General features: G+C 42.4%; 1 protein-coding gene across 2 annotated transcripts in view; it reads left to right on the top strand.

Moving 5' to 3' along the window:
* The window catches only part of PLEKHG7 (pleckstrin homology and RhoGEF domain containing G7), an 86,127-nt gene that overhangs the window by 3,583 nt on the left and 67,152 nt on the right, over positions 1-15,392 (top strand). The gene's annotated exons all lie outside the window — the stretch shown is intronic.

Genomic DNA, 15,392 nt, shown 5'->3' with positions numbered 1-15,392 from the left:
TCAGGACTTAGTACAGTGCTTGGCATGTAGTAGGCAATGTTTGAATGAATAAATGAAAGAGCAAGTTACTATAAACTATTCATATGTTTAATAAATACTCAAGCATTACTACTAAAATAATTTTGCATCAGCCACAGACCACTCAATCTGTACCTTTTTAAACCAAAAAATTCACTGAAAGCATGAGTTTTGGGTAAATAGCTAGCCATTTTTGGCACAAAGATCTTCTGCCTGCCTGCCTTTTTTTGCTCTCTCTCTCTCTCCTTCCTGTTGTTTGTTCTAAGGGCTACTTCCCAGGCTGTGCGGTCCGACGGTGTAAGGTAAAGGGCTCTTTACATGAGGCCCTGCTGTCCATTGAGGGAACTGAGGGGCCCTCACCTCCAAAAACTTATTAAAACTTTATTTAAAACATTCTTTAACTCGGGCTTTTACTATGCCTTTGAAATGATATAAACCAGGGTCTAGCAAACTATGGCAGAAATTCAACCCACCACCTGTTTTTGTAAATAAAGTTGTATTGGAGCACAGCCACTTATATTCATTTAAATACTGTCCATGACTTCTTTCCCACTGTAAACCACAGAATTGAGTAGCCACTACATGGAACATATGGCTCACAAAACCTTAAGTATTTACTATCTAGCACTTTATAAAAAAAGGTTTGCTGACTCTGGTATATTCAGTTAAGAAATGCTTGCTTCTGTGGCGATCAGTCAATCACAGCAATGTTTTCTTTCCTTGTAGCCCTTTTGAAAAACTAACTTTTCTTTTATTACAAATTCTCAACACATAGCCTGACAATTGGGCAGGCTATGTAAGTGAGAAGGGCCCAATCTACTCTCAGTTCTGAAATAAGCTCAGTGTTAGGACTTGGATTCCAAGTTTTTCTTTATGGAATTTCTTTCTCACTGTTGTTTCCTTTGTGTATAACATTCCAGTGAATTCACACTCACTTCAAACTCTTTCTCCTGTCACCAAAATATGCCTCTTTACAATGTATCCTTACTAAAGTGTGAGGGACTTCAGTTCAGTTCAGTCGCTCAGTCGTGTCCGACTCTTTTCAACCCCATGAATTGCAGCACACCAGCCCTCCCTGTCCATCACCATCTCCCAGAGTTCACTCAAACTCACATCCATCGAGTCGGTGATGCCATCCAGCCATCTCATCCTCTGTCGTCCACTTTTCCTCCTGCCCCCAATCCCTTGCAGCATCAGAGTCTTTTCCAACGAGTCAACTCTTCGCATGAGGTGGCCAAAGTATTGGAGTTTCAGCTTTAGCATCATTCCTTCCAAAGAACACCCAGGGCTGATCTCCTTTAGAATGGACTGGTTGGATCTCCTTGCAGTCCACCCATCTTTCCAAGTAGAGCAGTATATTTATCCCCTTTTGCGTTTCCCTATACCTCATAAATGCCTCCATCATAGTATCTAAAACAAATGTTTCTCTGACATCCATCTCCTCTCAGAAACAAGACCTTTCTGAGGGCAGAGACCACTTACTTTATACTTCATCTCAACAGCCATTACTCAACTAGAGTCTGTCTCCAAAATATTGAAGAAAAGGATGGATGGAAAGATAACAGGCAGGGTGGCAGGCTGCTTGGCTTACAGTGTTACTTACCTGTCCCCAGTGTATTTGAATTTTGACAGAGGACATGACTTGAAGCCAAGCAATAAAGCCATGTTACTGGAATTTTAAACAACATGAAACAAGGAGGGGAGATTTTGTGGGCAGGCACACTTTCCTCACACTGCTTAAAGTCAGTCTTCCAAGAAAACTGTCTATCCCACCTAATTTTTCAATGAGCCTTGAAACTGAGAAGGAAAATGAATATACTACATTTATGAGAATGGACTAACCTTCCAGTACTCAAAAGTAATCAGAAAAAAACTAAATATATCCAAAACATGAAAGCCAAATGACAAGGAAGAGACCAGACAAGAACACTGACTGCCAGTAAATTATCTGGAGAGTCATCTAAAGCCAGTTTCATCTGGAATAGCCCTTAGCAGAGGCAGCACAACATAATATTAAGAGTTATTGGAATCAAACTCCCTGGGTTTGAATCCTGTATTTACTTCTCTCTGGCAGCATGATCTTGGGCAAAGCTCTGAACAACTCAAAACCTCAAAAGTTTTCATCTGTGAAAGTTGCTCAGTAGTGTCCAACTTTTTACTACCCCATGGACTGTAGCCCACCTGGCTCTTCCCAACCCAGGGATCCAACCCAGGTCTCCTGCATTGCAGGCAGATTTTTTTCCATCTGAGCCACCAGGGAAGGCCTGTGTCTTCCCTCATCTGTCGATTGGAGATGCAAATACAACTGACGCTTCAACAGCACAGGGGTTTAGGACGCTGTGCAGTCCAAAATCCACATATAACTTCACAGTCAGCCCTCCTTATCTGAGGTTCAGTAGTCAGCGGATTCAACCAAGAACAGATGGTGGAAGTACTGTAGTATTTCATGAAAAAAAAAAAAAAAAAAAAACTGCCTTTTAAGTGAACCTGCTCAGTTCAAACCTGTGTTGTTCAAGGGTCAACTATAGTACCCATCTACTAAGCTTTTGATTTGATAATTAGCATAACTCAAATTTACCTTTTTTAAGAAGCTGGGTCATTCATTCATTCATTTGGCACTTCCTGTATGCAGATCACTGACTTACTCTTTCCGAAATATTCTGACCCCAGAGTGAAATGATAAATCACAGGAAGTTCATCTGATGTGTCCAAACATTAAATTCAATATAATGTTAAATCCTCCCCAGACTTTCACTTAAAACCTGTTGGATAGCTAGCACTGTCCTAGCCGTTAAGTATGAAATCTTGGTAGAAAGTTAGTAACTACCAATGATTGGGTGGCATGTTGGTTTTTTCAGTCACTGTTCACATGTGTTCTGTTTTGTTTACATGTACACGCTGCTTTGTTTTTGGCTGCGCTGGGTGCTCGTTGCTGCGCACAGGCTTTCTCTATTGCAGTGTGCCGGTTTCTCATTGCAGTGGCTTCTTCTGTTGCGGAGCATGGGCTCCAGGTGCACAGGCTTTAGTAGTTGCTGTGAATCTCAGCCCTCCATAACATATTTTGTTGCTTTCTTTTTCCCTCCAATTATATTGAGGTATAATTGACATAGAACATTATATAAGTTTAAGGTGTATAGCATAATAATCTGAAATATGTATATGTTGCAAAATGATTACCACAATATGTTTAGTTAACATCCATCACCACGTGTAGTTACATTTTTTTTTTTCCCCTTGTGATGAGATATGTGAATACTGTTAATTAGTTAGAGGCCTCAGGGTGTCATGGAGGTCGTCTTGAGCTGGGCCTGGCTGGAGGCTAGGGTGGGAACTGGCAGCTTCCTTTCACATCAGGAGCCTTGTGTTATTCTTGAACTGGCATCAGCTCCCCCAGCGTGTAAACTCCATCACAGCAGGAGTTGTGCCTGTTTTGCTCATTACTATATCCCTAGTGTCTCGAACACCACCTGGCACATAGTAGATGTTCAATGAAACTTTAAGGAAGGAAAAAAGGAAGTGCATTGGTTGATTAGTTAGGTTAGGTCAAGCTTGGTAGGGGGAATTGTATCATCCCTTTCTGGAAGTTTTCTCCTCCAGCAATTTATCTCCCTCTAGGTCCTTTCAACCTCCGCCACCTTCCTAATCAGTTCTGTGTTCATCTTTTGAGTGTTCATTGGATTATTGGGGATTTGTATGACTATGGTTTGATCGTACTGGGTGGTATTTTTTTTTTAACAGACCAATATTTTTTAAATTTAATTATTATTTTTGGCTGTCCTTGTCTTCATTGCTGCACTTGGGCTTTCTCAAGTTGTAGAGAGGAGGGGCTACTCTTCATTGTGGTGCACGGGCTTTTCATTGTGGTGGCTTCTCTTGTTGCAGAGCACAGGCTCTTGAGTGAGCAGGCTCCAGTAGTTGGGCTGTGTGGGCTTAGTTGTGTGCGTGGCATGTGGAATCTTCCTGGATCAGGGTTTGAACCCATGTCCTCTGCATTGGCAGATGGATTTTTGTCCACTGTACCACCAGGAAAGTCCCATACTGGGAATTACTGCCTTGTCCAGAAAAGGCAGTAGTCTCAAAAGACAGAGTTCTAGGCAGTTACCGATACCAGCAGCTACTCTTTTGCTCTGAACACATGTGGGTTTAATAACTGTCACTGATTGAGCCCAAGATGTCACAGCATGATGTGATTTACATGCTGTTGGAACTCCAAAGCTTGTCTTTGTTGTGTTCAAAGTGACATGTTGGGATGAGTCCCATTTGTTCACCCTATATTCATGGAGTGGCCATTCTGTGCCAGGCCGTGGAGAGTAAGCTAGAGGCTCCCCGTATATTCTCCCTTCTCAGATGGATTTTGGTAACATTCTGGTAGAAAATGGAACATTTTGGTAGAAAACTGGAACTGGATATTATGTAAAGAATTATGTCAAACATGTAAATAAAAGTTTCTAACAATCTTGACAGATTCATAATGAAAAAAAATGTTTTGCAGACCTTAACCAAGAGAGCTATAGTTTCATAAGTGGCTATTAAATTGTCATTTCTCTATTGATTATTTTTAAAAGGGATTTTTTTAAAGATTGTTACTGATTCTAATTGGTTGTTCCTGTGTAATCAACTCACAATTATAAGCAACCATTCCAATTTGTACTATATTTCTTGCATAAGGTAGAATACTATGGTTCTTAAAATAGAACACTGCAAGGCGATCCAACCAGTCAATCCTAAAGGAAATCGGTCCTGAATATTCATTAGAAGATCTGAAGCTGAAGCTTCAATACTTTGGCCACCTGATGCGAAGAACTGACTCATTGGAAAAGACCCTGATGCTGGAAAGGATTGAAGGCCGGAGGAGAAGGAGACGACAGAGGGTGAGAAGGTTGGATGGCATTATCGTCATGATGATGATGAGTTTGAGTAGGCTCCGGGAGTTGGTGATGGACAGGAAAGCCTGGCGTGCTGCAGTCCATGGGGTCGTGAAGAGTAGACATGACTGAGTGACTGAACTGAGCTGAACTTTTTCCAGTCACACAGTTGTTGGAAAACCACCTGCTGGAAAATATACATTTATCATGAATTTTAGTATCAGACAAAACAAGGCTTAATAAGCCTGCTTGATAAAAGAAAAACAGCAACAACATTGTATTATCTTACTAAACTTCAAAAGATTTTTATTCCATTAATACACACATATCACTATAGGACAATTGATACCCTCAGTTGCTACCCAGTCATATTCTCTAGAGTCTTTTGTTTTTCTTTAAAATTTGCGCCTGGGAATTAGAGGCCAGTAGTCCTTGGTTTAAGCCCACTGTACAGAGAGAATTTTTTTTTTTTCACTGCAATTAAAAAAAATGTATTGGAGTATACTTGACTTACAATGGAGTATTAGTTTCAGGTATCAGTTCAGTCACTCAGTTGTGTCCAACTCTTTGCGACCCCATGAATCGCAGCACACCACGCCTCCCTGACCATCACCAACTCCTGGAGTTCACTCAAACTCGCATCCATCAAGTCGGTGATGTCATCCAGCCATCTCATCCTCTGTCATCCCATTCTCCAAATGCCCCCAATCCCTCCCAGCATCAGAGTCTTTTCCAATGAGTCAACTCTTCGCATGAGGTGGCCAAAGTACTGGAGTTTCAGCTTTAGCATCAGTCCTTACAAAGAACACCCAGGGCTGATCTCCTTCAGAATGGACTGGTTGGATCTCCTTGCAATCCAAGGGACTCTCAAGAGTCTTCTCCAACGCCACAGTTCAAAAGCATCAGTTCTTCGGTGCTCAGCTTTCTTCACAGTCCAACTCTCACATCCATACATGACCGCTGGAAAAACCATAGCCTTGACTAGAGGGACCTTTGTTGGCAAAGTAATGTCTCTGCTTTTGAATATGCTATCTAGGTTGGTCATAACTTTCCTTCCAAGGAGTAAGCGTCTTTTAATTTCATGGCTGCAGTCACCATCTGCAGTGATTTTGGAACCCAGAAAAATAAGGTCTGACACTGTTTCCACTGTTTCCCATGACGTGGTGGGACCGGATGCCATGATCTTCGTTTTCTGAATGTCGAGCTTTAAGCCAACTGTTTCACTCTCCTCTTTCACCTTCATCAAGAGGCTTTTTAGTTCCTCTTCACTTTCTGCCATAAGGGTGGTGTCATCTGCATATCTGAGGTTATTGGTATTTCTCCCGGCAATCTGGATTCCAGCTTGTGCTTCTTCCAGCCCCACGTTTCTCATGATGTACTCTGCATAGAAGTTAAATAAGCAGGGTGACAATATACAGCCTTGACATACTCCTTTTTCTATTTGGAACCAGTCTGTTGTTCCATGTCCAGTTCTAACTGTTGCTTCCTGACCTGCATGTAGGTTTTTCAAGAGGCAGGTCAGGTGGTCTGGTATTCCCATCTCTTTCAGAATTTTCCACAGTTTATTGTGATCCACAGTCAAAGGCTTTGGCATAGTCAATAAAGCAGAAATAGATGTTTTTCTGGAACTCTCTTGCTTTTTCTATGATCCAGCGGATGTTGGCAATTTGATCTCTGGTTCCTCTGCCTTTTCTAAAACCAGCTTGAACATCTGGAAGTTCATGGTTCACGTATTGCTGAAACCTGGCTTGTAGTATTTTGAGCATTACTTTACTAGTGTGTGAGATGAGTGCAATTGTGCAGTAGTTTGAGTATTCTTTGGCATTGCCTTTCTTTGGGATTGGAATGAAAACTGACCTTTTCCAGTGCTGTGGCCACTACTGACTTGTCCAAATTTGCTGGCATATTGAGTGCAGCACTTTCACAGCATCATCTTTCAGGATTTGAAATAGCTCCACTGGAATTCCATCACCTCCACTAGCTTTGTTCGTAGTGATGCTTTCTAAGGCCCACTTGACTTCACATTCCACAATGTCATACAGCATAGTGATTCAGTTATACATACATTCATTCTTTTTCAGTTTCTTTTCTCATATAGGTTATCACAAAATATTGAGTATAGTTACCTGTGTTATGCAGTAGGTTCTTCCTGTTATCTATCTTATATATAGTGGTGTCTGTATGTTAATCCCATGGAATCTTTTTTTTAAGAAGGCCAAAGATGTCTTTGTCTTGTTTTTAAAGGAGGAGCTTTAATTATTCATCTTTAAACATTTCTGCCGAGGTAAAGGTCATCACATAATTACTGCCCCACCCACTGGCCACTGGTGGGGATAATAATAGCAAACCTAAACCCTTGGTTCACAGATCACGAGGAGTGGAAAGGGTCTCACTCACAGCTGTTCTCCACAGAAGGAAGCTGAGGCCTTGGGAAGCAACATGCCAAGGTCACACACAAGAAACATCAGGGTTAGGAATCGAAGTCCTAAGTCGGGTAACCTGCCGCTCAGTTGGATTGCCCCCTACATTTGCCTCCTGTGGCTTCTTATTAAAGTACCACTAACTAGTGACTTAAATCAAAAGACGTTTTACAGTCCAAGAGTTCTGGGAGCCACAGCTCCAAAGCCAAGGTGTCAGCAGAGCCACACTTCCTCTGGAAGCTGTCGGGGAGGACTGTTCCTTGATTCTTCATGCAGGCACTCCTTGGCTGTGGCTGCATCACTTTAATCATCTACCTCTGTTTTCACTTGGCGTTCTCTCATCTCTGTCTTTTCTCTGGATATCTCTTATAAGTACACATGTCATGGGATTTAGAGCCCACCCAGATAATCCAGAATAATCTCATCTCAAAGTCTTTTAATTACATCTGCAAAAACCCCTTTTACAAATAACACATTCACAGGCTCCAGGGCTGAAGAGATGGACATGTGTTTGGCGGGCAGGGGAGTTTCCATTCAATCCACTGTGTTGTTGTTTAGTCGCTAAGTCATGTCCGACTCTTTGTGACCCCCTGGACTGTGCAATTCCATAGACAGAGCACCCCCAGGCTCCTCCTCCATGGAGTTTTCCAGGCAAGAATACTGGAGTGGGTTGCCATTTCCTTCTCCAGAGGATCTTCCCAACCCATGGATTGAACCCTCATCTCCTTCATTGCAGGTGGGTTCTTATCTAAAATAGTAACCATCATTATATATCAATTTTTTTAAAAAACAATATCTTAAATGGTTCATAGTACCGTTTTCTCTTCTTCATATTTCCAAGTCTTTTTGGAGTCTGACTTGGGTATTTTAATTGAATTCTTGCTCTGTTGTTCACTAACAGTGAGACCTTAAGTGAATGCCCATCTGTCCTTCTAAGCTTCAGTTTTTCTTTGCTCAATAATGAGAACAGTAATTTCCACTTCATAGAGTACTTGTGAAAATTAATGTTAGTGCATGTAAAGCTCTTAACAAAATGTCCAGTAACAGCTGATGCTCAGGAAGTGCCCGCTGACTTTAAGTCAGAATAATATGCACCATGAACAATCCAGTCTTTACAACATTTATGTATTTGAGGTCCACTAGGGGACACATTTCCACCAGCCAGAAACTTTTCTGGCACTGACATGTGATCACAGGCTCATTGCTGAATGTGATGCCTGGGTGTGTGGCTTGCTCAACTGTGGGAGAGAATTCTCTGGATTCTCTACATTGTTGCCACCCCAGCCCACACCATGGACCTTCAGATCTTCAGCGGAAGACAGAATAAGGAGAATTTCTGGTACCAGAAAGGAGACAAGATTATTCCAGCAACCATGGGACTAGTTCCTTCAGATCTGACCGGCCTGGGGCATCACAACTCAGGGTTAGTGAAAGTGTGGTTTTGTCTGGGTTCGGGTGCAGGGGAGGCGGGGTTCTGGCAAGCCAAAGAGGACTGTGAAGTCTGAGTCAGACACCCAATTAGTTATGCAACCTCCTAGGTCCAGAATTTTATCCTAAAAGAAAGAACCAGAATAGCCAAGCATAGAACCAAAAGACAAAAAAAAAATGTGTTTCTCATAGTTGTTTGTTTAGTGTGCTTCTCCAAACTACTAAAGGGCAGCAAGAAAGTATTCAGCACTTAACCATGACAGTGGCATGCCAGCCACACCCCAAACATTCTGCAGTTATTCTCAGCTCATTCCTCAGTTTAATCTTCCTCTGAGGAAATTGGGTACCAAAAAATTCTCTTCCGTACCCTCTTCACACAGGATGCCATGACCCCATGTACATACCATTTCATTCGGGGAAGAAAAAGAAGTTTTTCCCTTATCACTGAATTTATTGCAGTGATTGCTTCCAGGGAGTAATCAATTTAGAACTGGACACAGTGACCCTGTGTGTGTGCTACCTCTTAAAAGAAGCAGTCCCATTTAGAATAGCAAAAATAAGATACAGAATCCTGATACAGCTCTCAGAATTAAAGAGATACTTTTAAAACATTCTAGGCCTGACATTACACTTTCAGATTCTTATTCAATTAGTCTGGGCTGCCTCTGTGGTCAGCCCCATTGCAGGGATAGCTATTATAAGGCCAGTCATGAGTTTACTATCCTTTAGCAGTTACTGAAAGAAGTAGGTGGGGCTTGCTTGGTGGCTCAGTTGTAAAGAATCTGCCTGCAATGCAGGAGACCCAGGTTCGATCCTTGGGTCAGGAAGATCCCCTTGGGAAGGGAATGGCTACCCACTCCAATATTATTGCCTGGATAATTCCATGGGCTGAGGAGCCTGGTGGGCTGTAGTCCATGGGGTCACAAGAGTCGGACATGACTGAGTGACTAACACTTAGACTTTGGAACCCCCAGCACCTCTCCCCTCATGAGACCTAAATGCAAAGTCATTCTGAATTCATTGCAACTGCATTAACATCACTAATCCATTAATCTGAGCATCTCTGGCTGATACAGGCATGGGTTCCTGTGCAGAGTGCCCAGAAATCGAGTCTGCTGCCAGGCACAGGTGATGCAGAGGCAGGTTTTCTGCACCAGTTCATGTCTCTTCATTTATTATGTGCAAATGTTCGTTCTTATTGTTTTCCTAGGTCTCCATGTGGTTACAGCTGTAATTCTTGATATTTTTATTAACCCATTCCCTCTTTTGATGAACACAAGAATGTCATCAGAGCTTCTGTTACACCATTCCATGGGCATGCCTACCTTTCTAGAATGAGCATCCCTGGGTTTTAGACACCAAGGCAACAAGGCCAAGGTCATGACTCAAGCCTAGTACAAGGCAGTTATTTTCCCTCTGTTCCATGTGTGCACACTGAATGCTAAAACCTGCCCTAATGTGCTCCCAAAAGGATGCCTCATGTCAGCAGGCATCCCAGACAAGGAAGAAATGGATAGGGGTAACTGAATCACCTTTAAAGGTGGAGAAACCCAAATTGCATTCTGTGTATCGTGTGTGCATACAATTATTCATTTGTGATCCAGAATGGAAGAGCAAATTCATTCGGAATCGATCTGTGTATCATCCTATAGATCAACATGGCTGTTTATTCAACAAGCTTATTTGGATATCTATTCTATGTTGGGTTCTATACTTGGTGCTTAAATTCTGTGGTAATAAGACACAGCATGAGCCTTCAGTGAAATCATTGTAGAGGCAAAGTGGAAGGAAGTGGGAGGAAGTAGGGCAAGGTGGCTGGCTCTCTTTGGGTGGATTAGAAAAGATTTCTGGAGGGAGAGCATCCAAGCTAGAATTTAGAGATGCCTATGAGTGTGTGTGCCTGGCAAAGTGGAGACAGGCAGATGGGAACTACCTGAGCCAAGTTCATGGAGGCGTGATGTGCAGGGTAAGTTTTAACAGTGAGTAGCTAGCTATTACTGGAGTACACATTCTGCAGAAGATTGTGTCAGAAGGGGAGAGCGATAACTCAGTGTGCACAGGTTTGGTTATTATTCATTTAGTCAAGAAATATTTGTTGATCCCTTACTGAACACAGGGATTTAGACCAGGAGGTAGGAACTTAGGGTAAGAGGGGAGTAGATAAGACATGAATGTGCACAACTATGTTGTAAAGACTTCCCTGGTGGCTTAGACGGTAAAGCGTCTCCCTACCATGCAGGAGACCTGGTTTCGATTCCTGGGTCAGGAAGATCTCCTGGAGAAAGAAATGGCAACCCACTCCAGTACTCTTGCCTGGAAAATCCTATGGACAGAGGAGTCTCATAGGCTACAGTCCATGGGGTCTCAAAGAGTCGGATACAACTGAGCGACTTCACTCACTCACCTTGCAAAGTAAGATACTTTCCACAAGGGAGGACAATCTCAGAAGAGTCTTTTATTCATTCATGTTCATCAGTAACCATGGATTGAGTACTAAAGAAGCACCCACCGACACAAATGATAAGACATGTTTCTTAAATAGAAGGAGATGGCATTCTAGTAGGATAAACAGACACATAAATAGAACATGATGTTGTAGTATATTCGACAACCAACATAATCACATTTACTGACAGCTTACTAAGTTCCCGTCACGGATCTGTGCTGTATGTTGATCGGTTGATCTTCACACAAAAAGTAGGTATGGTTATAGTCTACACTTCACAAATGGCAGTCAGGACCAGAGAGGTTACTTGCTCAGTCAAGGTCACTCAGCTAAGATTAAAAAGTCCAGGCAATTTGACTCCACATTCTTAGCCATTGTTCTAGAGAACTATAGAAGCATGGAAGAGAAATGCGTAAGCCAGCTTGGACGAGGCCAGGGAAGACTGATTCTTCTATTCCACCATTCATTATGTCCTCTCAAAGTCCCAAGGGAACATAAAGATAGCTTATAGAATCTTACGCCAAATTCATAGTACTTAGCAGATTGTATACCATCTAGAGTTTAAGCTCAAAAGAGTAAACTCTTCCCCCAAAGTTTATGTAGCCTACATTTACTATTCAAATTACTGTATTTTTTCCAATCCCCTCTATCTGCATAAATACCAAACCTCATTATTCGCTTCCAGGGTCTTTATCAGGAACAGTATCAAGTTTACAGGGAAGCTTCTAATACTTGTTTTCAGGGTACCTCTTAGGGCTCCCAGAGGTTTATGCTACCTAATACCTTTTGGATAACACTGTGAAAATTCCTGGCTGAATTTATGTACAGCTGCTAATTCATTATATATCAGTTCCAGTGTTCTGTTTGCAAAAATGAAGAAACTAGAATTGTATTTCTCATTCAAAGTACTGTAAGTTTTCCAGCTTCCACTTAACTCAGACCCCTCCATCCTCATAACCATCATGGACATTAGATTGGCAAATAACAAAAATGGGAGAGTTGTGAAAAATTGTAACTCTAATGATTTTGTTAAAAACCTCATCAAAAATAGGTGGTGAGAAAGTCAAATGAAAGTGCAGAATTCTTGGAGAAGAAAGTCCAGGATGAGGAGATGTGTGTCAGTTAAGACAGCCTTTGTCTGTATATCAGAACCCAACTAGAACAGCATAAGCAAATAAAGGATATTCTCTTGTAACATAACCAGTCCTGTCAGGCTGCTCCTTTTCTCCGGTTCTGCTGTTCCATTTGCAAGATTACTGGTATGCTTGCAGGTATCAAGCCGTGTTCATGACGACAATAAGGGAAAAGGGTGAGTGTAGCCACCTCTGTCCCCTTTGAAAAATTTTCCTAAGAGCCACACTCTGAAACTTCGGTTTAAATCTCATTGGCTAAATTTGTGTCACATAGCCTCTGCTAGCTGCAAGGGAATCAGGGCTTGTCAGTGCATTAACTCGGCACATGGCACCCCTGACAAGCAGTGTTTTGATGAGGGCATGCACATTGGCTCGATAACTAGCAGTTCTGTAACATTATTCTAAAATTTTCCAATTAAAAAAAAAGAACAAAGAGAGGCCGGTCAAAATAAATTTTTAAATCCTAGGACGTGCAGCTAATTGAATAAATCTGAGCCTGATTTTATCTAAGTAATTTCCTTTCAAGTTCCTTAGATAATCCATGGTCCTAAATCTCATGAGATGAATAGGAGTTAGACAGGTTTGGAGAGGGCAGAGAGAGTACAAAGCATTCCCAGTTAAGTCACTGACATGTGAAACATTTGTGTGGGGAATTACAATCCATTCCCAGAGAATAAATGGCAAAGTAAAGAGTATTAGGAAGGTTATTGGGCCAACTCATGGAAGACTTGTATGGATGCTTTAAAAACATGTTTATCTGAAGCTAGGAGGAACTAGGGCCAGACTTATATTTTGGATAACTTATATTTAGTGACTGGGTATGGGATGGGACCAAAATGATGGAACAGAAGGTGAAGATAAAAGTGATGAGAGAACTGTGTTAATACAGATGGAAGCCGTTGAGGACCTGGCCTAGGGGATGCCAGACAGCACACAGATACGAAGAAATATTTCTTTGAGCGTCAGGGGAGACTTCTTAGAGGAAGCAGGTTTTTATAACTGACAGTTAACTTTCTTTTATGCCTCTGTCATCTGTATGCAGAGTCTGAGGCATTCTTACCTCATAGATTTTGTAGGAATTTATGAGACATAGGTTATTCACTGGAGAAGGCAATGGCACCCCACTCCAGTACTGCTGCCTGGAAAATCCCACGGACAGAAGAGCCTGGTAGGCTGCAGTCCATGAGGTCGCTAAGAGTCGGACACGACTGAGCGACTTCACTTTCACTTTTCACTTTCATGCATTGGAGAAGGAAATGGCAACCCACTCCAGTGTTCTTGCCTGGAGAATCCCAGGGACGGGGGAGCCTGGTGGGCTGCCGTCTATGGGGTCGCACAGAGTTGGACACGACTGAAGTGACGCAGCAGCAGCAGCAGCAGGTTATTCACTAATTATACATGCCCATACAACTTGTCCTACTGTTCGTATGTAAAATGATTTAAAATGTTTTTAGCAAAAGGCTGAGGATTTGAAATATATTTTAAAGGTAGGAAAGACCTATATCAAGGTACTTGTATTCTCAAAATCAGTTGTTCTCCAACTCTGAGTATCTAGCTGCTGCTGCTAAGTCGCGTCATTCGTGTCCAACTCTGTGCTACCCCGTGGACTGTAGCCCACCAGGCTCCTCTGTCCATGGCATTCTCCAGGCAAGAGTACTGGAGTGGGTTGCCATTGCCTTCTCCCTGAGTATCTAGGGATCTGGGTAAAACCACAGATGCAGGGGTCCACCTTCAGACATACCGGATCAGAAGCCAAGAGTTAGGACTTGGGGATGGGTAATAAAATAAATTCCACCAGCTATTCTAATACCAAGCTTTGGTCAACGGCATGTTAGGCCTGAGAGGACATGAGCAGGACCCCAGCAGCAGATATATTGATAGGAAGAAGGGCATGAGAGCCCAGAATATTCAGTTATGAGACAAGAGATGAAAGTACAGGCAGAAAGGGCATCAATCCTGCAAAAAAGTCAGCAGCATGGCACTTGGCTACAAGGCGTGGAGGACTCACGCTGTAGGCAGGTGGGAAAGTGGAAGGGTCAGAGGAAGGACTGGCCTAGGGAGCCTCAAGGGGCTCCAGGCAAGGCCTCTTTGTTGGAGGAGGAAAGCTACATGGCAATGACCCAAATCATAATATCCAAAGGAATATGACAGACCCAGACTCCAGACTTTCAAGGCAGATTCATAGCTAGACTTTTTGTTGGAGACAAAACTCCTCTGTATATAAGATAAATGATATGCTAAGCTATTTGATTAAAAAGGGAATTTAGAGATTACATAGGTTGGTAAGTAGAGGGAATTGCATTCCTTCATCCTCAAAGTAGACTAAAGGAATATCTGAACAGCTTTGATGGGGAAACTGTGAAAATCCCTACAATTGAATGCTCTCATTCCTTACTCATTTTGTTCCTCAGAAATCACTGATCACATGCCTATTGGTTTTGTGGCTACTCCACACTATCTGATGTCAACCTATATTGTGCACATCTGACAGGAAGTTTCATGAAATAGGGTAGAAGAAAGAAGTTAGATAGGCCTGTTGGCTAAGCTTTTCCAACAGCAGTTGCCATTTTTCCCTGGGAAAAATTAAAGTGTTGCCTTTAAACAACCAGCCTCCGATATCTAGGGATGTGTGTGGTGGCCGTGCACATGCGTACTGTTCCCTCTGAGGCCATATGAGTAACTTGCAAAGACTCTTGTGTTTAAAGGCTTTCTCCTAGTGTCCTCCTGAGTCAGAACACATCTGGTATGTTTGTGTTGACACTTCCAGGTAAACTCTTCTGCTTTGGATTAGTCAAAAACCATCAACAGTCAATAAGGCTCAGAAAGGTGTCAAACATGGGGTGTGTGGGTCATCACAGCCCTCCATGCCTGGAGTGGCCTCCTAAGAAAGCCAGCATTAATCAAGCTGCCAGCAGTCACTTCTCGGAGAAGGCAATGGCACCCCACTCCAGTACTCTTGCCTGGAAAATCCCATGGACGGAGGAGCCTGGTAGGCTGCAGTCCATGGGGTCACTAAGAGTCGGACATGACTGAGCGACTTCACTTTCACTTTTCACTTTCATGAATTGGAGAAAGGCAATGG

Source organism: Bubalus kerabau, chromosome 1, assembly GCF_029407905.1.
Source record: "Bubalus kerabau isolate K-KA32 ecotype Philippines breed swamp buffalo chromosome 1, PCC_UOA_SB_1v2, whole genome shotgun sequence".
Classification (NCBI taxonomy): domain Eukaryota; kingdom Metazoa; phylum Chordata; class Mammalia; order Artiodactyla; family Bovidae; genus Bubalus; species Bubalus kerabau.
This window is presented reverse-complemented; position numbering and strand designations above follow the sequence as displayed.